The following is a 24,120-nucleotide window of genomic DNA, read 5'->3' as shown; positions in this document are numbered from 1 at the left end:
AGCCATGATCCTAGCTATATGAGCTTCTATTCTGTAATGGTAAGACTGGAAAAGAGAGTGAAGGTGAAGGGAAGCAATGGTCTCTGAACAGGGATGCTGAAATCACTGGCGAGACATGTAGTATGCCTTGCTGGAAAGAATGATGTTGTGTGTTTAATGTATGTGTTGTAACAGGCAGATCAAAATGCATGCCAGAGCATGCAGTCTTGCTGGATGAGCAGTGTTCAGGTGAAATGTGCCTGGGTCCATCAACATCACCCTGACTTAGAAATATATCGTCATTCCTTCACTGTCGCTGGTTAAAATCCTGGAACTCGCTCCTTAACAGCACTGGGGGTGTACCTACACAACATGGACTGCAGGGATTCAAGAAGACAGCTCACCACCATCCTCTCAAGGGCAACTAGGCTTGGGCAACAAATGCAGGTCTTGCCAGCGATGCCTACATCCTTTAAATGAGTAAAAACAAAGATCAAATGTGCCCTAACCGTTCATGCCACCCTGAGAGAGGTTGAATGCCTGAGCTGGCCCAACTCCCTGCTCAACCTGGGCACCTCTCTGCTCTGCATCTTTCTCCAGCTGCTCTGATGAACTGTGTTGAGCTAGTGCTTTGCTCTTTTCAAGGTCTACTCTTCCCTGGAAGACCATATGATGGAGAACGCAGCAAACCTCCGTAAGGCACAAGATCCTTTCAGGGGTGTACTGGAGGGTACCACCCAACCAGTCCAGGTACTGGAACCGGACGTTCAGAAACCTGATGACCTGTTCAATGTTGGTCCTTGTGAGCAGATAGCTTTGTTTATAGGGCTCCTTTGCCTCTGTCATGGGGTCACATAAAGAGGTAAGTAGTCACCTCTTCAAGCAATATCTCTTGTCCCCAAGAATCCATCCACAGAGTTTCGGTGGTCACATAAAGAGCTGCAGCATCCTTGTCTGTCAGAGGATGAAGGCACCATGGCAGCTCTCAGGGTAGCACTTCCGTGCATGCATAAATCTTCTGCTGAGGTCACAGACCAGATACACAATTGACAATTGAAAGCCCTTTCTGTTGATGAATCTCACTGGCCATTCACTTGGCACCTGAGTAGCCACAGGGTTGCAAACAATAATGCCCTGCTCCTGCAACATCCCAGTAATGGGAACAAATCCACTACCTTCTGTGCCTATGAGGCCCTTTATATTTCAATTTGTATGTACTGTCCAGCTCTCACAAATAGAGTATCAGTGACCTACGAGATGCAATGTACTGCCGAATGAGAGACACCATCAAAGTCTGCTGCTGATCTTTGGGATGAGCCAGAGTTGAAGATGTTCAAGGCCACAATGACTATAACAGCCATTCGGAGCATCTGGCAAGCGGTACTGCGAGGCCTGATGTCTTCCTCAATGAGGGCACAAACCTCAGTCGCCATCTGCCTAGATAAATGCAGTCTCATGCAGCACTGATTCTCTGAAATGACCACATAGCTACTCCTTCAGCTGTACACTTGATGCTGAGGGTATGGACTTCATTGCTCCTTGTTCCTCTCCTCTGCTCTCCTCATCCCCCGGGCTCTGCACATATTCTTGAAAATGCTTATCCTCATGTCTACTCGTCCCTGTCTCCAAGTATCTTAATCGCCCATTGTCTATCCAGCTGTTGTCTACTCGGAGTTAGCTACCAGCACAATGTAGACCCCCTACCCCGGCCCCCACACCACCCCCGTCCCCCCCCCCCCCCCCCCCCAACCCCTCTGATTGCCCCACAGTCCCTGGAGGGTCACAACTCTGTCCAATGACCATGTGTGCACAGGCCAAGCTTGATTGGGTTAGTAAAGTTAATGTGGGACCGGGGAAACAGTGCCACCCACATTATGATGCAGAGAGTCATATGATGGTGGACTGTGTGTTGAGAGAGTTTGAGGGAAGTCAGCATTAAGTTAGCACTTAGCCAGGACTATACCTTGGAGATATGTTGGCCCCATAGCCTCAGAGGGTTACAACCTCCTCCACTGACTAAACACGCAGAGACCATGTGGTCCACATGAAATCCCTGTCTGCAAAAAGCGTACTTCCTGTTGTCATGTATTGTGATGACATTTCCCATTATATTTTCCTACATCAATATTTATAATCAAAACTGTCTATGCAAACTCGCCATGCTGTAACTATGTTCTTCCATTAATTTTTGCATCTCCTCGTTCCACAGCTTCTGCTCCAACCAACTCTACTTCTCAATGCTCCACATTGCTACATGTTGTGCTACGGAATCCAAATAATAATATAAAAGCAAAAACAAAACCAGAAAATGCTGTAAGAACTCAGAAGGTCAGTCAGTAACAATAGTGAGAATGGACAAGTTATAATTTGTGATATGAACCCTTAATCAGAACTGGAGGATATTACAGTCCGGTTGCCAACTTTGTTTTGACGTATTCCTGGAGATTTGATCATGTGGCATTTGATCATATGTCATCTATCTGTCCACTCTATGCAAACATTACTGTATTTATCTTAGTTGATTGAGCTTCTTAACATCAACAAGCCCCAAATAAACATTTTGACTTTTTGTCTTAAAATGAGGTGAATAACATCATTAATCAAAGAAAGGGCGCTAAATAAAAGAGAGATTTAAAGATAGGTAACATAGAAATAAAAAATACTTCTTTCATGTTTCCACAGAATCGACCATCATAGGAATCAGCAAGTAAATACCACTGATTCAACAAAAACATCAATATAAGTAATTTAGTTTTTGTGTACAATTTTATGAGTTTTTATAATGCACAGCAAGTTATAAAAGTAATAAATAAAGCCAAAATCAAAACCAAATCTGATTCAATTCACTGAATTGCATACCTCAATATTGAAGACCAGATTCAGGGAGACTTAGTCCAGAGAGAGAGGCATGAATGCTGCCTGACTCCCAAGCAAAACACATTGTACAGCACATAGCACAAGGCCACATGAAATCCCCCTTCCACCACTTTCTATTTCTCCCTTCCTCTCTCAAGTTTGTTTCTTGTCCTCCCCCTCCCCCAATTTCTCTCTTCCATCTCTCTCCACACGCCCCACCAGCTTATGTTTCTCTCTCTCTCTCTCTCTCTCTCCCCCTCCCCAACTTAGTTTGCATTTCTCCCTCGGCCTCATCGTTCCTTTCTCTCCCCCTCCCCTAGTTTGTGTTTTTCTCTCTCTCCCCTGTTTATGGCTCACTGTCTCCCCCTACCCCATACTTTCCCAGGATAAGTTCCCAGGCGATCTTGGTTGGCCCTGATGCTGGCATGCTCACAACTGGCAACAAAGGACGGCATTTCAAAAAGCAGGGTGGCCATCAGGCCCAGACAAAAGCCACGGTCATTCATGCACAAAATGTGCAAGCAAGGGCTGTTTCACCTGAATTGCCACCAGAAGCACCCAGGAGACCAACTGCCTATTCCAAGAGATTCCCATTGAAAGAGGGAGGGTTGGGAACCCTAAATTGTAAAAGGAACAGACAAAGGGAAGAGGGACATGAAAAAAATGCACAGGGATGAGGAGAGGTAGGGCGGAGTAGAATGTTTAAGTCGAAAAGAGGAAATGGTTAAATGGCCGCAGTGAGATAAGGGGGTGGTTATAATGAGATAATTCAAAGAAATTTAACAAAACACTCACACAACAAATCAAAATGTGTGAATAAGTGAGGAGATGGGAAAGAGGCAGATACAAATGGGAGCATGGAAACTGGCAAAACAGGATGTGCTCCAGTGGCCTTGGAACCTGAGAGAAGAGAAAGTGCAAGTCAGTTGGGTTGTTTTCAGCCTGTGCCTTTTGTACACATTTCACTTGACCAGTTAAAAAGGTAGTCAGCACCATCCCGAGGAAAGTGGGCCAGTCAGTCGATTTTTAATATTTTAATCTCTGAACCATTCCTTTCCCACCACGTGAATGGGCTTCATCGCAGGATTCTGATCTTCACTCCAAGATTCAATGACATCAGAGATCAGCCGGCAACACAAAAAGAGGAAAAAACAGCCAAATAACAAATTACTGTTGTTACTGTTTTAGGATAGCTGTAATTCAACATGCAGAAAGCCTGATAGAAAATGACAATGGGAAAGTAAAAGATTTGCATTCTGGGAATTATAAAAAAAACAAGAGCTCGAGCCACATATTAATAATTTGAAAAGTGCCGCATATCTTATAGGCTTAGATTCTGTAGCAGTCAGTCAGTGAGTGAGATTTGAACACCTGCTACACCCTTTTGGGTGCACAGGCCACAATTTCAAAACTTGCTGATGACACATATCTTGGAAGTATTGTGAGGAACATAGTGATAAACCTCAAGAGGACACAGAAAGACTGGTAAAATGGGTGGACAAGTAGCCAATGAAATTTAATGCAGAGAAAGGTAAAGTGATTCATTTTGGTGGGAAGGATAAGGAGAAGCAATGTAAATTAAGGGTACAATTCTAAAGGGGCATAGGAGTAGAGGGGACTAGGTGTATACTGTATGTGCACAAATTATTGATGATGACAGGACAAGTTGCAAAAATTCTTAATAAAGCATATGGGATCTTGTGCTTTATATATAGGGAAATACAGTACAAATGCAAGGAAGTTATGATTATCGCACCCTTAAAACTCAAAGGTGAAAACTGTTGTCAAATAGGACTCCTGACCTACCCTGTGTGAATAAAGAACACCATTTAATGTAACTTTGTAGCTACATAATGCCATACATGCTGAAGAGAAATAGTCGTGGTTGTGTAAGACATATCTGTGTTGTCTCAACTATTTAAAGTGAAATGTATCTTTTTTATTTGAAGTATCATTTGCCTGATAATTCATGCTTAATTTTTGTTGGTTCCAAGTTGTGTTAAAGTAAAAGCTCAAAAAGTGGAAACTTGTTGGGAATTTCTTAATTGGCGGTCATTCAGTAAATTTGATTATTTTGGTTTATGGTTTCCCCACAGGGATCATAACAACCTAAAATAATTATTTGTGGGGGAACCTTATTTATACTTAACACTTCTCCAAGGCCTAAAGTATGCTGTATGTAATTTGATTCACTGAGAACAGAGACAGGGATCCATTCTGGGGTATAGTGCAAGATATGAGGAGGTCCCATTATTCTGATATTTGCCAAAACATAATATTATGTTCAAAGAAAGATCAATGCCTCTTCTGGTTACTTCATTATTTTCATCTTAGTGAAATACATTGGAAACAAAAGCAGCAAAATAAAATTAATTTTCACATGCATTTATTTGATAGCAAGTCAGTTAGGATCTTCAATCATTATATAACAGTCAACTGTTAGAACCAGGTCAAAGGGGTGAACTGGTTTCTTTTTCTTCCATTCCTAAGTTAGTTATGACAGTGTTTGAATTTAAAAAGAGGGGTGATGTTGCCAATTGTATTATTGCCAATTTTATATATATTTTAATTCATTTATGGGATGTGGGTGTCACTAGCTGGACCAGCACTTATTGCCCATCCCTAAGTGCCCTTGAGAAGAGGGTGGTGAGCTGCCTTCTTGATCTACTGAGGTCCCTGTGATGTAGGAGTTCCAGACTTTTGACCCAGCAACAGTGAGGGAACAGTGATATATTTCCAAGCCAGGATGGTGAGTGGCTTGGAAGAGAACTCCCAGATGGGGGTGTTCCCAAATATCAATGATATATATTGTCATGATGATGTGATGTGTGCATGTGTAATAATAATTTTCAATTTTGTTGGCTGGTCAAATATATCGAACTGCTTTAAATGGACTTTTAAAAAGCAAGCCTCTAGAAGTTTCCAATGTGGATTACAATTAAGACACGTCAAGACAACCTCCTAGGGAATTTCACACCTGCTGATGTCAAGAAATACTTCAAAGAAACACTGAAACTTGTTACTGGTTATCACCATTTGCATTTCTATAAAGCTACCTTTCTACAGAGACAGAAAGTCGAATGGGACAATGGCTATATACAAGGTGTCGATACGTTCTTCCCAGCTCATCACAAGGAAGAACGGTCAACTCTGGAGTGATGGCTGGAACATTAAAGAAACTAATCATCTAGGCCATAACACAATATCCAAAGTCTGTCCAGACAGGAGCTAATCAATACCCAACTCACTATGGGGAGAAAGAGATCATGTGACTAGAATAACTATTTTTGCATTGTCTTTAAATACAACACCAAAGCTGCTAAAAGCAGTCTCGAAGAAATCTGCCAATGGAGCAGTAACACCACCTCTCTCTCCCCTGTTTTCAAGTTCAGAATCTGCTTTCTGTTACAGTTTGGAATCCATCACACAGATAGAGAATTTCAATCAAAAGGAACTCAGGTGCAATATCATCAACTTTTGGAAATTGTGTATTATCCTTAAAGAAGAGACTTTCTCCAGAAATTGTAGTCGTTCTCATCAGAATTTCAAGACACCCTTCCATGGAAAAGAGCTGCCTCAGCCAAGGACACAAGCAAAGGACTCATAAACAGTGAACTCTCTGTTTTTACCATTTATCATTGAATCTTATCTTAGTCAAAAAACTAACCTCCTTCTGTATAACTTGTAATTTTGCATGATTGTGAGTGTGTGTGTGTGTGTGTGTGTTGTGAAGGTCAGGACATGCCTTTACCTTTTTAAATATATTTATATCTTTACCTGGGTGCATTTTTAGCACTATAAAAACTAATCCCTTCGTGTTTGAATTCAAGAAAGCCTTTTGGACTGAGTTCTTTGCAATCAGCATATAAATGGGTAAATATAAACACTGAATTAATACCTTTATCCTTATAAATTACAAAAAAATCTCTGTTATGCTCATTCCAGGGGTAGCAAAGAAAAGTTAAATCCTGACCTGTGTCCTCACCAGTTGTAACAATATATCTATCTATAGATATCTGAAGATGCAGAAATTATTCGCAAAAGGTTTAAAATGTACAAATATTTCAACCACCCAATATTGTAAAAATAACACAAAAACAACCCCCCCAAGCATGCACAAAAGAAATAAAACTCTGCGCAGTATCAAATATTAAAAAAAAAACATGGCCAAGTAACAAGTAAAGTCAGGGGAAAATAAAACATGCACCGATTGTCAAGAAGCTTCGTTAGTGCTGAAGGGTCCCAGCCCACAGTAGCTGTTGCCTCTTGGAGTTTCTCACTGGAGAGAGTGGTGTTGAACTCGGTTTGCAGCAATGAGGTCTTTTGCTGTGCTTTTTTCAAATCACAAGCAACTCAGCTTTGATGAATGTTTCAGAAGAAAGAGAGATAGGGTAAAGCTGTTACCCTTCTGTGGTCTGCCTCTGAATAAGCCAAATCCAGAATTTTTTAAACCAAGAGCTGAATCACAAGATCTGGGAACTCCATAGACTTGGTGCATCCATAAAAGCAGCTTGCATCCTTCACAAATACAACATAACAGCTGCTGTAAACCAATGTCCCTTGCTTAGGAAAGGTGTTGTTTTCAAAGAAGTCCAATACATATGTATGTCCAGCTGATTACATTATAAATTAATATTTCATATAACACATCTTCATACCGCCACATTCAAATCTTCTGTGACCTTTTATCGGTCTGTTTAGTGAAAGGTCACAGACTTGAAACGTTAACGCTCTCCACTGAGTATTTCCATCTTTTTCTGTTTTTAGTGCAGATTTCCAGCATCCACAGTATTTTGTTTTTGTGTTCAAATTTCCTAAGCGTGTGGGAATTTGAAGTGTTGCCTGTCTGCTTTTCAACAAATTCTAGATAATTGTAAGCACCACTTGTCTTCGCAGATAACAGAAGGGATTTGTTTAGGACCTATTTTATTCTTTGCACCTTCAGTTACACTACTCCAAAGCCAATTAAACTTTGACAAAGTAAATACAGCTTTGTTTGCATTTGATTTAAATAACTGAGGCACCAGTTTTAAAAGTGTTGGCACTTTTGTTGCCATTAATGTTTCAGATTAGTGTGCTTGTATGCAATTTTTAGCTCCATGATTTAGAGCTGTGTTGTCTTTACATTGGATTTACACCGTTCCCGGCAAGATTTCAGTGAAAATGCAACACTTTATAAGTGGCACCAGCCTTCTTGTAAAATAGTTGATCTGTAGATAATTTGTTATTAAACACTCCATGATGCGAATCAGTTGACCTCCAATTACTTCAATTCCCAAAAAATTGATTAACTCAGCGACACAACATTAACTGTTTTTGAGGAAGTCAATTCCATCGAACCAATACTCCAACTTCAAAAAAAATTTCAAACTTCTATTCTAACTTGTGGCATGCAGTTTTTTGCTTGAATTCTTTAATGAGATTTTGACCAACCTGCTGTTATAAATGGTGGCTTCTCCAGATATTCCCATCCTGTATTCTAAAGCAAATGCCGGTTCCCAGAGCCTATGAACTGAAGCAGGAACTGGTGCATAATGCCGTTGATGAATCACAGAGAAATTATAGTGCTGGTGAAAGGTCATAGGCTTGAAATGTTGGCCGGAATCTTGTGCTCCCGCCGGTGGCGAGCTTGGAAGTGGGAAGGTCATTTACTTTGGCAGGATGGTGGCTTACCAGCTCTTGCCATTTCCTGCCTCTGCCAGAAGTAAGTCCTGGGCGGGAAGGCCCATGGTCGACCATCCTGCCCCCACTGCCAATTGAGGCCGTGGAACGGTCAATTAATGACCAATTAAGAGCCTCATCCCAATGCCATGGGCATTAACCCAGCTGCAGGCAGACCAGTCGTCATGCAGTGTGTTGGAGAGTTAAAACCTTGTGGCCAGCTTGTCATCTCCTGGGGTGGGGAGGGAGGTTGAGGGGAGGAGGGGGGCTGTGGGTGGGGGTGTGTGGGCATTCAGTGCCTGATCAAGGGACTGGACATCAGAAAGGGAGAGGCCCATTGAAAACCAGTGCCCTGCCCATACTGCCGACTCCCTTCACCCCGTCCCCGTGTCACCCATCCCCCTAAACCTCGCCGCCACCCATTATTAATCTGTGGCCTGGGTCACTCTGCGACCCTGGGATGCTGATAGGTGTTCTTCCTTCAGCAGCCACACCTTCCCCAGTGGCACTGCTGTGCACAAGAGCTGCCACCATCTAATTGGCTGGCAGCTCTTGGTTGGCGAGACTTCCGCCCTCCCCCCCAGGTCTTGATTACTGGGGAAGGCCCACCGTCGGCCTCCCTACTACCTGATTAGCTTGTGATTCAACGGGCCTTCCTGAAAAGGGGCAGTGTGGGTCTCTCGCCTGCTCTCCAGCTGACAAGTGAAAACCCCAACACCTCAAAAAGATTCCGCCTATTAACTCTGTTTCTCTCTCCATGAATGCTGCCATACCTTGTTGAATATTTCCAGCATTTTCAATTTTTGTTTCCGATTTCTAGCATCTGCAGTAATTTGCTTTTAAATTAGGCATGTTTACAATTCTTGGATTTATGAGTGGGGTGTTAACCGCTCCATGCTCTGTTGTTACACAGCTTGTCTGATACCCAGTATCAAATGAGCAGAAATTACCTCCCAAAAACACATGGTAAAGATTGAAATTATCATCTTTTGCCCCACCAGAAATTCTGTTCCCTATCTAAGCTCTCCATCCACTTTTTTGGCCAGAGTCTTATGCTGGGTGGAACCATCCCAGATTTGCACTAAGTGTGCTAGTGGGCAGGGAAAAGGATGCTTTACCCACCGGCCGCAATGGTGGTTTTTCATGCAGTATGCAGCCACTGGAAATCTCAAATTCCCCAATGAAGTGTAGCATACCAGCAGCACGTCGTTTATGTACAGTTGTAAAACACATCAGTATACAATCACACCGAAGTGCCTGGATGATCCATTTGATCCTATGAGCAGGGCTTATAATGAGATGCTAAAGTAATGAAATTAGGTTCCTGACGTGTGGCGGTGGGAAACCTAGCCCTCCATTGACGGGTGGAGCGGACGATTGCAAGAAGTTTTCATGCTGGCGTGAAACCAATTTTTGGCCTTCTCGCCATATTGTCCCCCTCCCCGTCCAACATGATGCCCAACACCAACAGGGCCGGAAAATTCCATCAGACTGTTTGCAATCTTGACATCCCATTTGACCATGAGCTGAGTTTCTGACCCTATCTCCTCTCCATCACCAAGGCCATCTGCTTCCACTGCTGTAATATTGCTTGTCTCTACATGCTTTGAGACATTGTACTGTGTTAAAGATGCTGTATAGTTGTTGTCATCACCACTTGCACCTCAGCCCACCTTATGAAACAAGCCTTCTTTGCCATCAAACTTGACTAGTCCAGTGCTTTCCTGGCCAGCCTCCAATTTTTCACCTTCTGTAAACTTGAGCTTATCCAAAACTCTGCTGCCTGAATCCCAACTCGTGCCATGAAGCATTCACCCAACATTCCCGTGCTCGCTGACATAAATTGAGTTCCATTCCAGTAGTGATGCAATGTTAAAAATCTCATTCTTGTGTTAAAATCCCTCCATGGCCTCATCCTTCCTAACTTTGTAACCTCCATCCATCCAGCCCCACAATCCTCCAAGAACTCTGCATTCCTCCAATTCTTCTGTGAATCCTTGGGCAGAATTTTTGGCTCGGCGAGTGGGGGCGGGGCACGCTCGCCGAGGTGTAAAATGGCGCACAGTGATGTCGGGCGTGCGTCCCGATGTCACTGTGCGGCATTTAGATTTTCAGTTCGGCAAGCGCACAGCCGAGTTGGCTGCACGCCTGCCGAACAGTCAAAGGCCTAGTAAGACCATTTAAAAAGCCAATAAAGCAATTAGGTGAGCTGCCCGTCCAACCTTAAGGTTGGCGGGCAGGCAAAGAGCCCAGGCGGCCTTCGCATTTTTCATGATGAGGTTTCATGAACATTTTTAAAGTGTTTGAAAATAAAGTGCTTTAATAAAACTAAAGGACATGTCGCAGCTTATGTGACAGTTTCACATGAGGGGGCACGTCCTTAATTTTATTTTACCTTTATTCAATGTTTTAGAAGTGAAAGTAATCTCTCTGAGGAGATTTGCACATGTGCCAAAAGAGCGCACTCCCCAACTCAGGCAACTTCCCCCCCCCCGCCCGCACAGGGAGCGCTCAACACTTCCGGGTGTGTGTCAAGCTAGAAGGGCCTTAATTGGCCTGCCCACCCAATAAATGGCAGTGCCCAGCCGATCAGCTGTGTGCCCGCCCCGCACAACCCCCCCAACAGGGAGAAAATTCTCTCCCTTGACTTCCTTAATCTCCCTCACCCTTTCAGCTTTCAGCTGTCCTGGGCCTGAGGTCTGGAATTCACTTCCTAAATCCCTCTGCTTTTGCCTGTCTTTAGCTTGCTATTAGATGCCTATAAAACCTAACTCTTTGACAATGCTTTTGGTCAACTCTCCTAATGTTTCCTTCCTGTCAATTTTTTTGTTTGGTTATGCTCCTGCGAGGCACATGGAGATATATTATATTAAAGGCACCATATGAATGCAAGATAATATTGTTTTTCTACATACCCACATCACTTTGGATGATCATTAATATCAATCATATCAGGTAATTTAATAACACGCTCGTGGTAATCTGAGGTGCAATACACACTTAAGAGAATGTGAGCAGATTGACCACGTGACCGTATGACCCTGTAGCTGTGTAGCGTGGGCTACAATGTTAATATTAGTCTAGAGTAGGGTCTGGTTGGAGAGGCACACATCATGTTAGTGCTCTGTTGTCTGTGTAAATAAATAGCATGTGCTTCACCTCGTATTGGTCTCTGTGTCTGCAGCATATTGTTATTGACTCACCTGCCGGCAGATAAGTGTGCAACCGGTTCACGAGCAAAGTGACCCCATGGTAGGACATAACAACACTAACTTATCAAACGGTCTGAGATATTTATAGAATCAAGCGGTAACAGATGGCTTTTGAAAGCAATTAACATAAAAGCTGTGAGCCAGTTGTGAGCTAACAATCCATTTGATTCATTTCACATGGTATTGCATCCTTTTCGTAAGTTGCTGGCCAATTTGTGCGTTAGAAACAGTGTGCCATTATTTGTTCGGTAAAATCTAGTCCATTCGGATATTCTATGGAGTAATTAAAAGCCTGTTCAAAGGGGTAGGTTTAAAGGAGGGTCTTAAAGAAGGAGAGAAGGCTATAGAGAGGTTATTGGGTTTAAGGAGGGAATTCCAGAAATAAAAGTCTGGATTTTCATCGAGTCGGGGAGACTGGGTGGAAGGTTGAAAATGGTTGGCGGGACCTGAATCCGGAAGTTCTGTCCCCATTCTCGACGATTCCAATATTGACAGCTGTATGAAAGGGGGCAGGTCGTAAGTCACATATGCAGCAGAATCTGGGCCATTTAAAGAGACGTGGCAGAACTGGAAGCCATGTTTCTCACACTCAAATCTTTCAGAACCCGGGAGTATGTATGTATTATGCACCTTGGTGCTGGAGACATGAATAGATCTGAAGCACTGAGGTAAAGAATTCTGAGCTTTATATAGAGCTGAGTGAAGCAGGTCTGACAGCATCTGCGGAGAGGAACACAATTAACATTTCGAGTCCCTATGACTTCAACAGAACTAAGTAAAAATAGAAGAGAAGTGAAATATAAGCTGGTTTAAGGGGGGGGGGGTTGGGGGAGGGTTGGTGGGACAAGTAGAGCTGGATAAAGGGCCAGTGATAGGTAGAGATAGCCAAAAGATGTCATAGACAAAAGGACAAAGAGGTGTTGAAGGTGGTGATATTATCTAAGGAATGTGCTAATTAAGGGTAGAAAGCAGGACAAGCAATGTACAGATAGCCCTAGTGGGGGTGAGGTGGGGTGAAGGAATCGGAAAAGGCTAAAAGGTAGAGATAAAACAATGGATACAATGCATTTAAAAATAATGGAAATAGGTGGGAAAAAAAAAATCTATATAAATTATTGGAAAAAAGGGTGGAGATCGGAAAGTGGGTGGGGATAATTTTTAAATGTATTTCCATCCATTGTTTTATCTCTACCTTTTAGCCTTTTCCGATTCCTTCACCCCACCCCACCCCCACTAGGGCTATCTGTACCTTGCTTGTCCTGCTTTCTACCCTTAATTAGCACATTCCTTAGATAATATCACCACCTTCAACACCTCTTTGTCCTTTTGTCAATGGCATCTTTTGGTTATCTCCACCTATCACTGGCCCTCTATCCAGCTCTACTTGTCCCACCCCCCGTAAACCAGGTTATATTTCACCTTTCTTCTATTTTTACTTAGTTCTGTTGAAGAGTCATACGGACTCGAAATGTTAACTGTGTTCCTCTCCGCAGATGCTGCCAGACCTGCTGAGTTTTTCCAGGTATTTTTATTTTTGCTTTGGATTTCCAGCATCCGCAGTTTTTTTGCTTTTATCTCAGCTGCAAAGCTGAACTTGCCTCTGAGATAGAGGCTGCTGTTTGCCCTCAGGCAAGAGGGGGGTGTGGCGGCTGTAGAAGACCAAAGGCTCATCCATGTGAGCTCCTGCTCATTATCCAAATGGGCAAAAATACCGACTGCCAGTCTCACTGGGTTAGCAGTGTGTAGGCCACGAAGGAAGGAAGCTTGCTGAAATAGAACATTCACAGATGCGCCATATAGAAGAAAGGCAGTGGCAGAAATGCGTGGTCAGAGCCAGGGTACCCGGGCATGAGGTAGCACAGCCCCTGGACAGACCAGCAAGGAGGGGAGGGTGAGATATTACCTTAAAGACAGACTGTACAGGAACAGTTTCAGCTTCTTGAATATGAATGAGAGGCAGGGTAGGCAAAGGCTTAGGATACCTTGGGACATGGTAAAAGAAATCTCTACCATGTTGGAGGCAGACCTCATGACTTGAACAACTGGTGCACATGCCCTTCCAATAGCAATCAAAGTCACCACGGCCCTCAACTTTAATGCAGCTGGGTCCTTCCAGGGCCCTGATGCACACCACTGCTGCATCTCACGGTCAGCCACTCACAGGTGCATAACAGCAGTCACCGATGCCCTCTTTTCCAGGGCAGGGGATCAGCAGTCATCAATACCCTTTTTGCCAGGATAGAGGAGCAGCAGTCACCAATGCCCTCTTTTCCAGGGCAGGGGAGCATATTAAGTTTCGTACAGATGTGGAGTCTCGAGTCAAAGAGCATTGCTTGTGTCAATAGGTGGCTTTCCACAATTGCAAGGCATAATAAATTGCACACACATTGTCATCAAAGCACCATCACAGGAGGTGCACAGATATGTAAATAGAAAGCCTTCTTACTCCAATAACATCCCGCATGTGTGCGACCACAATAAGGTTTTCCTCCACATCTCTGCACAGTCCCCTGGAAACTACCATGACTCATTTATTCTGAGGGAGTCAAATCTCCCACACCTTTCCGAGCAGTGTGTGCCATCTGCAAGATGCTCTGCTGCAAATCACCGAGGCTCCTTCAACAACATCTAAATCTGCAACATCTACCAGCTGGAAGGAAAGAGCAGCAGATGCATTGGGGATGCCACCTCCTGCAAGTTCCTGTCCAGGCAACACACCATCGAGACTTTGAGAAAAATGTCTGTTGTTGGGTCAAAGTCCTGGAGGTCCCTTTCTAAATGGGTGCACCTACACCATATGACTGCATCAGCTCACAAAGGCATCTCACCATTAACCACCTTCTCAAGGGCAATTAGGGATGGTCATCAACTACTAAACTAGGCACTGACGCACACATCGCATTGTTGACTATTATCAGCAGTGACGGTATTACTGAGCTCCGACTTAACGATGAGGGACGTGTATGACCATACCCTTCACATCTGTCAGGTGACAGAGGGATGGACTTCTGCCTCCAATCTTCACTGACACTGGTAAGAACATGCAGTTTTATTGTTAAACTCGTTATTGTACCCGCCGCTCAACAAGTATAAATCAATACATTGATCTTTTGATTTCTATGGTGCATTTACAGATATTGCGAAAGGCATGCTTAACGGTGTGAGATGTCGCACCACATGTGAACCCATTAGTGATTGAGTCATCATGGTGCCCTCCACTTACAGACACTCCTGTGTGGTGCCCTTTCACCCGCGTTGTCTTGGAGGAGGTGGAAGCAGACTGCTCATCTCTCTGTCTGTGCAGCATTGAGGAATGCTAGGACTGGCCTCTTAATGTGCAGATGCCCATTGGAGACCAACCTGAGACTGCAGGTCCTGCAATTCTACACCCAGAAGGAAAAGAACAGTAAAAACTGGGAAATAAGAATACTGGTCTGAACTGGTCTTATATACCTTAAAATGGAACACCAGTAAAAACTGGGAAATGAGAGTACTGGTTTGAACGTTTTTTTTCTGCTGGGCAGGAACAGTTGTGGTCACTGGAACACATGGTACAGGTGAGGGCTCCGGCCCGGGGAAGCCGTGGAAGATGAGTGCAGACTGGTCACAGCGCCCTCATCCTCCTCAGCCCTGGGTTGGCTTTCTTGATGGTTGGATGCAGTGGCCTGCTGACGGCACAACAGATGATGTAATAGATGGCTTCTGCACCACCCAATCCAACATCTGTTGTGCCAGCAGTGAGAATGTCCTGCTATAGATAAGCAGATCCTTGTCTATCCCATGGAGGTCAGCGCTGGAACTCTGAACTGACTGCTCCAGGATAATGAGTGCACCTTGTTCCCTTTGCAGGATTTCACAGTGCTCTTGTACCCACTCCAAATGATGCTGCATGTGACTCTCCATGAGATTGGCCAGTCTTTCAAGATTGGAGCTGAAGCAGTCAAGCCCCTGAGACCAGGTTGAGCTCATCACCGCAATGGATTCCTCCACTCACAGTACATGAGCATGTACTGCCTTGGGGAACTCCGCCAGATTTCCGCACATCTACCATAGCTGACCTACATACTGTGCTCCATAAGATGACTCCTGAGACCTAATGCCAACTTGAGCACCATCATCATTGTCCTCCCTCTTCCAAAGAGAATTGTGTTTCTGACTCTGCCACTTCCTCCTGGACTCTGGAGCAGTGTACTTCCAACTCTAATCGCGTGCTACATCCCTCCTCAGTGCTAGCATCTGCTGGTGGATGGTGGGCTGATAAGATGGGACGGTGCTTCCTTGGACATCTCTTCCTCCTCCACCTGATGCCCAAAAGATGTTCCGGCTCTGAGGGTTGGGCGTCCAATAAAGGGATCTGTTGGAGACACAACAGGATATAATTAATGCAATCCTTAGTCAGTGTGAAAGCACATGCAGGTACAGGCAATATCAGAAACCATGTAAGCTGAACTATTGTCCCAATACCCTTCCTTCTTGTTCTGCCATGCGCCAACTGCCCATTATGCTAAGTCCAGGTCCAACATGTATAACCATCAACCCAGCACCCATGCTCTAAGGTGTCTATAACACCGCCTTTGGCACCTGCAGTGGCAATTCGCCATCTCCAACACTGGCCTGAGAGGGCACAGGTACAATTTGCCAGGCCCTCCCCTCCACTACACAAGTCGCTATCTGCTTCGCACTCCCACCCCCTATTTGAGCCATCTATTTTGCATTTTGTGTTCTCTTCTCCTGCAACTAATCAATAAAGACAAGTTTAAGGACAATGACTCCTGTGTCCAGGCACAAGCCTAATCTATTTGGGAATGTGTCAAAATAGCGATTCCATGAATGCTTAGACATTCAAGGGTGTCATGTCCGTTCAATCATTCTTGACGATGGGGAAATAGGTGTCAATTGTGTCCCATCTGATGTCCCATTCACATGGGACTCAAAGCAGACTGAAATGCATGCTTCACTCACCTTTCCTGAGTGCAGCAGGTAATGGAATCATTTGCAGCGCTGTATCCAAGATCTTTGCTGTTCATCGTCGCTCCTATTGCCTGCCAGGCTCTCTAGGTGAAGGCAGGAGGGTTCCTTTTACCCACTGGATACAGTGTTACTCTCCGACCTTCAACTTCCTGCATCAGGATCCCCAAGTCCTAGTCACAGGACTTTGGTGCGTCCAATCCATGAGGCACACTCAACAGCACCCTTCAGGGACATTCTGCTATTGCAACGAATAAAGCACGTGGATGGGTAAGGATTCTCACTATGTGCAGTTCTACTCAATGCCGATGTGCAATCTTCTGCTGCGACCTTAATCTGGATGTTGTTGGGGGGTGGGGGATCCGTTCATAAGTTGAGTCTATAGTTGTCAGCTGCGGCTGGACATATTCCTGGAGGTTCCACCATATGGACTTCTGTGTCCAAGCAGATGGTCCATCCACTGCTGGAGAATCCAAGGCAACCCTGGAGGGTTGGCAATCCTTGCTGGGTGTATTGTGCTTGTGTGTGAGCACCCAAATAGCACAGTGTGTTTTGGAGCACTTAGGACCCTGTTGAAATACTAGGGGTGAAAAAGGCCAGAGAAGACAGTGTGCTGATGGACGAGGCACTTTTGGATCCCTGCATCTGAAATTGTGACAGGTAAAAAGAGCACTGGGAGAACATGAGAGATCTGCTTCTGAGGTCCTGAGGCCAACTCCTGAGTTGCCATGCTCATTTCACTTGCTGCACAGTATTGTGACCTGCTGCAACTGTGAAGATGGCTGAACGTGGTGGAACATTGGCAACAATGAATAACTGCTGTATGGACACTCTTTACACATTTCCAATGGTCAGAATTCACAAGCTTAAAGTTTCCTATGGAAGGCTAATGATCGGCCATCTCCTACAGCATTTAAAACCAGTTGGCCAACATTTTTAACTTTCACTCACCTGACAGCTTCTGAAATGTCTTCCCACTCTCTTGACACCTTCCTTCCTCTCGCAGCGACTGACTTCCAGGATGGCCCTTTAGGACCTGAGTAGTGAAAACCCCGCCTCCTAATTCACGTATCACCTCTGCTGGGGTCAGCCATACCAACCGTTGCCAGAACCCGCCCTCCAGCAATGAAGGTCGCACCTCTGGGACCAGTTTTTCCCCAGGCGGATGCGCAAAGCTGGGAATTTTCCCAACTCCCACTACCCACCTCAAGGACGAAAATCCAGGCCAAAGTCTATAAGGCTGAAGATTCAGTCACCAGTGGTGGGACAAAGGAAGTAAGGGGTGTACAAGAGGCCAGCCTTGGTGGAATGCATAGTTCTCAGGGTGGGCAGGGTAAGAGGAGGTTACAAGTAAATGAAAGGGGTGGGCCATGGATGGTTTTGAACACCAGGGATGAGAATTTTTAAATTGAGTCTATTGTGAAATGTGAGCAGGTCAGGGAACATAGATGTGATAAGTAAATGGTGCGGATAGGATATGGGCAGCAAACATTAGGATGAGCTCAGTCGTTCATGATGGCAGGTAGGAATAAAGTGTAAACTAGGAGGCATGTCGGATTTTAATGATACAACCACCCTGCACCTGCCAGACAAAGAAAGGCTTCACGCTTATAAAAGTCAACTGAAGTAACGTGACAATTATCACGAGAAAGTGTTTTTTTTTTAAAGATAGAATTTCTAACTTCTTTTTCTGGCTGTATTTTAAAAAAGCAAACTGAAATCTGATTAAGACAACGGAGGACTACCAGCCAGCTACAATGTACAATTTCACATTCCATCAAGAGAGATAGAAAATAGAAGCAGGAGTAGGTCATGTGGCCCATTGTGCCTACTCTGCCATTCAATATGATCATGGTTGATCCTCTATCTCAATGTCATACTCCCTCTCTCTCCTCATACCCCTTGATGCCTTTAGAGTCTAGAAATCTATCTATTTCCTTTATAAATATATTCAGTGACTTGGCCTCCACTGCCCTCTGTGTTAGTGAATTCCACAGGTTCGTCAGTCTCTGAGTGAAGAAATTTCTTCTCATCTTAGTCTTAAATGGCCTACCCCATATCTTGAGATTGTGTCCCCTTGTTCTAGGCTCCCCCAGCCAGAGGAAACATCATCCCTGCATCCAATCTGTCCAGCTCTGTCAGAATTTTATACGTTTCAATGAGATCCCCTCTCATTCTTCTAAACTCCAGTGAATACAGGCCTAGTCGGCCCAATCTCTCATCGTATGGCAATCCTGTCATCCCAGGAATCTGTCTGGTGAGCCTTCGCTGCACTCCCTCTATGGCAAATATATTCTTTTTTAGGTAAGGAGACTAAAACGGAGCACAATACTCCAGGTGTGGTCTCACCAAGGCCCTGTACAGCTGCAGTAAGACATCCTTACTCAAGTCCTCTCGCAATGAAGGCCAACATACCATTTGTCTTCTTAACTGCTTGCTGCACCTGCATGCTTGCTTTCAGTGATTGGTGTACAAGGACACACAGGGCCCTTTGTACATCAACATTTCCCAACCTATCATCACTTAAAAAATACTCTGCCATTCTGTTTTTCCTACCAAAGTGGATAACTTCATATTTATCCACATTATACTACATCTGCCATGTATTTGCCCATTCACTCAACTTGTCAAAATTGCCTTGAATCCTTTTAATATCCTCCTCACCCCTCACATTCCCACAATGTTTGTATCGTCAGCAAACTTGGAAATGTTACATTTGGTTCCCTCATCCAAATCATTGATAAATATTATGAATAACTGAAGCCCAAGCACTGATCCTTGCAGTACCCCATTCCAAAAAATATCAGTTTATTCCTATTCTCTCTTTCCTGTCTGCTAACCAATTCTCCATCGATGCCAATATATTACCCCCAATCCCATGTGCTTTAATTTTGTACACTAACCTCTTATGTGGGACCTTATCAAAAGGAACAAACACTCAAACACCTTGGGGAGCTTGAAATTACCCATCTCCCATGGCTTTAGACAATCTTAAAACTTTTCAAGAGTTCCTGAGAAGAGACATCAAAATGCAATTACCTATTCTAAAAATAATGACTGCAGAAGACATGGATTGATCAAATCCCTCTAGAATATACAGCCATCAAGCTGCTTTAAGGACTGGTGACCAAGCCAGGGAGATCAGAGATCTGGATGCTGTACAGAAAGCAGGCTGAAGCTGTTTTCCCTCTCTGTCTCTCTTTCCCTCTTAGAAGTATTGTGCCCAGGTTTATAAAGTATCAATCCTAAGAAGAGAAATCTACTGAAAACCAAGATCAAATGGTCTCAATGTGGAATTACTGCATCAAGACCAGCCAAAGAACAGCTAACCATATATTCCTCTATTTGATCTTCTTCACGGACTGTATAAAATCTTTAAGCCGATTCTCTTATCATGTGTGTCCAGGGAACGTGTATGACGTATGAATGATGGTTGTGACCTACCTAGTTTTCATTAACTCGGAAAATAGTTTCAATAAACTTATCTTGTTTTTTTTAAACTCAGGAAACCTGTCTGACTAGTTCTTTATAATCTGAAAGCATAAATAGTGGGACTGCTGCAGTTTTAGCAAAGCCATTCTCTCTAAATGAACAAAAAAAAACCCTGTATGGTCAGACCTGGAGTGGTAGAATAGGGGAGTCATTGAGCTCCTCCTCATGTGGTTATAACACAATGAAATAGAACTTTTCAACTGCTTTATCCAATTCACATGAGTTGGCAAAAAATATAAATTTTTTTAAAAGAACCATTTTCTCATAATCCATAAGTATAAAATTCAATTGGTCTTTAGTGAAGCTAATAAGAATGTTCATGGAAATTGCAAAATGTTGCATTGAGCCAGCTAGTGTATGATCCATGAAGTTGGATGGGAATGACTGTCCCTCCCCTTATCTTCAGCCTTTTGCAGGGGCTCCATGAGTGTTCCTCACTGATGGATGAGACGAGCAGCTTCATTCCATCAAAGCCAGGCACTGCTTGTTAAGGTCCCTTATTTTATTCTCGTCAAGATGAAGACGGGAATAGTTGAATCGTCCTAAGACCCCTCTGAATTCCCATGACTAATATTTTGACACCAGTTTAATGAACTTTGTAGCAGCTCATCTAGATCTTAGGTGGTCAAACTGTGGCAAATAGTTTAACACAACAAGAATCTGCAAAACAGCCTTTATACAGTTCATACAGGATTTTCAATGAGGCAGTGTGACTAAAGGGTTTAGTTCGACAGGGAAGAGGCTTGGTTTCCACATTGAATAGTATTTGGATCTCTCTTTGGGTAACTTTTGGCCTAATCTGTGTTCAGAAGGTTTCCCTCTGCTCACTAGTGACTCATGTCTAACTCTGGTAAGTTTCTCCAGAAACAACTTTATTTACACTACATACATAATAAGGTTCTAGATGAATGTATCTCTCTCATGTACAGAGCATACCGCCTTTCCACAGATTCTCTTGCAAATGACTGTTGATGTCACTGTTACATCATGATGCACATCACTAACTCATTACCATAACTATTAACCCATTATTTTTCAGGAAGGTCAAATAAAATAATTGTGATATATCAATATAAATCAGGCTAGTGATTCATGGATTTATTAAATATTATTGGGGAAGAAAGTGGCCCTTGTTGCACCTTGGGTGGAATCATCCAAAATTTTCCCAAAGCATGGTAGCAGGTGGGAAAAAGGATATTTTACCTGTTGGCTGCAGTGACAGCTGTTCACACCGTATCATCCCATTCCCAGCGCTTCCCTCCTCATTAATAATTAATTCCTGGGAAACTCCCCTCTGATTCACTATCACCTCAGACCTTCAGTAAACTGGGCGCATATTTAAAGGCCGTCTCTGCACAAAGCTAACAACCTTCAAGAGATTGGAAGCTGCTAGGAACTGATGCCTGCCAAAGGGAGGAAACATGCTGACCCCAAAATTAGCGACGTGTTCCTCAAGCGCCTACTGGACGCAGTGGAGGCCCACCACAATATCCTCAATGCCCACACTGGGTGAAGAGCAGCCAGCAAGGTCACCAATCCAGCATGGGGTGGGGGGGGGGGGGGGGCGATGACAGCGGTGGTCAAAGCCAATGCCCTGCAAAAGGGGACAGCCATCTGGTGCAGGAAAAGGATAAATGCTCTCATCTGTCCCACCAGTCACTCTTCTCATCACTCTCAGCTCACACACTCACAAACCTGTCACTCATCCATAGGGATCTCACACCTCAAGGGACAACACCACTAACTCTCACACACACCCTCACATCTCCATCAGGCTCATATCTTCTGGAGCTCAAGTTCTCATGCCATCCATGCCTCTGCTCATCTCACAAATATTCCATGCAATGCCATGTGTCCTGCTCACATTCGCTCCAACTGTTTTCATGCAGGAGAAGCTGGCTCAAAGCAGCAGGGAGAGATCCCATACCAGGTGTGGAGTGGACCACGTTAGGCCCCTCACTCACTTTGAGGAGCGTGCCATCATGCTGTCTGGTGAGGACATGGACCATGCTTGTGGCAACAGTGAGTCTGGTGGCAAATGCCTGCGTAAGCATCCTGCACCACATCTTCCCTCTCTCAACACAAATGTAAGTGTTCTCTCTCCTGCTTTTGGCTCTGTTGCCAGGGACTAATTATCTCTACTTTGGTTCACAGGGATCTCTGCCAAGCGACCAACACCCTCATCCAGCCAGTCCCTCAGCTCCATCCATGTCCTCACCTCCAGCGAAATGGACACCTCCTCCATTGAATGATTGGAAATAAGCAGCCTGGAAGACCTGTCACAGCACTTACCCACACCCTCTGCCAACACAGAGACAGACACCCCAGTGGGACCTAGATCTAGAGCAGGCTCGGGTTCACAATCTGGTGGTCACCGCACGGACACATGTCCGGAGCAGGAGGAGGCAGGTTCTTGCCAGCTCCCCGGCACTCAGAGGACTGTTGGTGAAGAGGCATCTGTGAGGTCCAAGTCAGATGACAAGCCTCTGGATTCAGCCTTCCAACTTATCCTGGAGAGTCAGCAGAAAGCAAGGGAAAATCACACACAACTGATGGAAGCCCTCAACAGAGTGGCGCATGAATCAGAGGAGTGCGTGAGCCTGCTCGCTGATGAAGTAGTGCCCCTATATGCACGTATGGAGGTCTCCATGGGGAAGATGGTTGATGTCATGGATACCCTGGTCCAGCAGAACGCGGAGATGTGTGCAGACCTATACTCCATTGTGATAGCCATGGGTGAGTTCCTGGAGTGGCAATGCGAAAGTGAAACGAGCACCTTGAAGTCCCACCAGGTGTTACTTCCCCTCAAGGCGTCAGGCCAGGGTGCTCAGGAACCTGAAGGGAGGAGGAGCAGCAGTTGGACACCCCGGGTCATCCACTCAAGAATTTCAGCGGCTGTCCTTTCCCTTCGAGTCCCCTTTACCCCCTCAACCTTGTCCTCTGTCACTGCAGAGGGAGCAACTGGCCTACAGGGGGACATCCAAAGCATGTCAGGGCCCACAAGGTCTCGGCTCTCCAGAGAGCACATATTGAACTCATCAGAGGCAACAGAGCCAACCATTGCACAGGCTGTCTCCACCCCTGCTGCTGATATCAGGGCAGCACCGAGAAGTGTAAGGCCTAGAAAAGTTAAGAACTCAGGCTGGCAGGAGAGTGCATGGGTAAATACATTTTGCCACTTTATAATCTGAAAATATATTCACGTTCACTGAATAATGTATAAAGGTGTCTTTCAGCTTCATTGACAGGCTTCCCAAGTCCTCCCCTGCATCTAAAACCCACAATCACCCCCCCACCCCTCCCCAGTAGCAGTTCAGTCGCATGCAGCCAGACCATGGGTGATTCTGGAGGGAGAAGTGTGTGTGTGACAGGGCCTTTTGGAGCGTCCTGCAAGCACTCTCCCACGCACACGGAGCCTTCCTCCATCACACTTATCTCAATGTCCTGCGCATTTTCAATGCTAGCTGCTGGGGTTCCCTTTCAGTTGTCCATCTAAGATGACCTGCATCTCCACCCACCCACTTTCCTTACTCCCATGCAGCACCTGTGCCTTCCCAACATGAGTTTCCTCTCACTTTAGATTTCAGAAGCATGATTGTTGTAAGATTTGTTTTCAGTTCCCCCATCCTTTCCCCTCCCCAAGTCACCCATGTTCTTTCCCTCACCACAATTGACTCCCCTGGCTTCACCTCCCACCTCCCCACCGTCACCTACCAGCCAGAACCCTTTTCTTTCCATGATGTCCAGGTGAAGATGTACGTTCCCTATCTTCCTGAGAACTCCACCCCCATCCACATTGTTCTTCCCGAGCTACTCCTTCCCACCCTCAGGGTCCGTGTTTGCCTCCGAGACCTCACCAACCACCCTCACTGTTCCTTCTACCACTACCGTTGCATCCTCACCCTCCCACCCTACCGGCTCACTCTGCCCTCTGTCATACTTACTTACCCTC

The sequence above is a fragment of the Carcharodon carcharias genome, chromosome 6, assembly GCF_017639515.1.
Source record: "Carcharodon carcharias isolate sCarCar2 chromosome 6, sCarCar2.pri, whole genome shotgun sequence".
NCBI classification, from domain to species: Eukaryota; Metazoa; Chordata; class Chondrichthyes; order Lamniformes; family Lamnidae; genus Carcharodon; species Carcharodon carcharias.
This window is presented reverse-complemented; position numbering follows the sequence as displayed.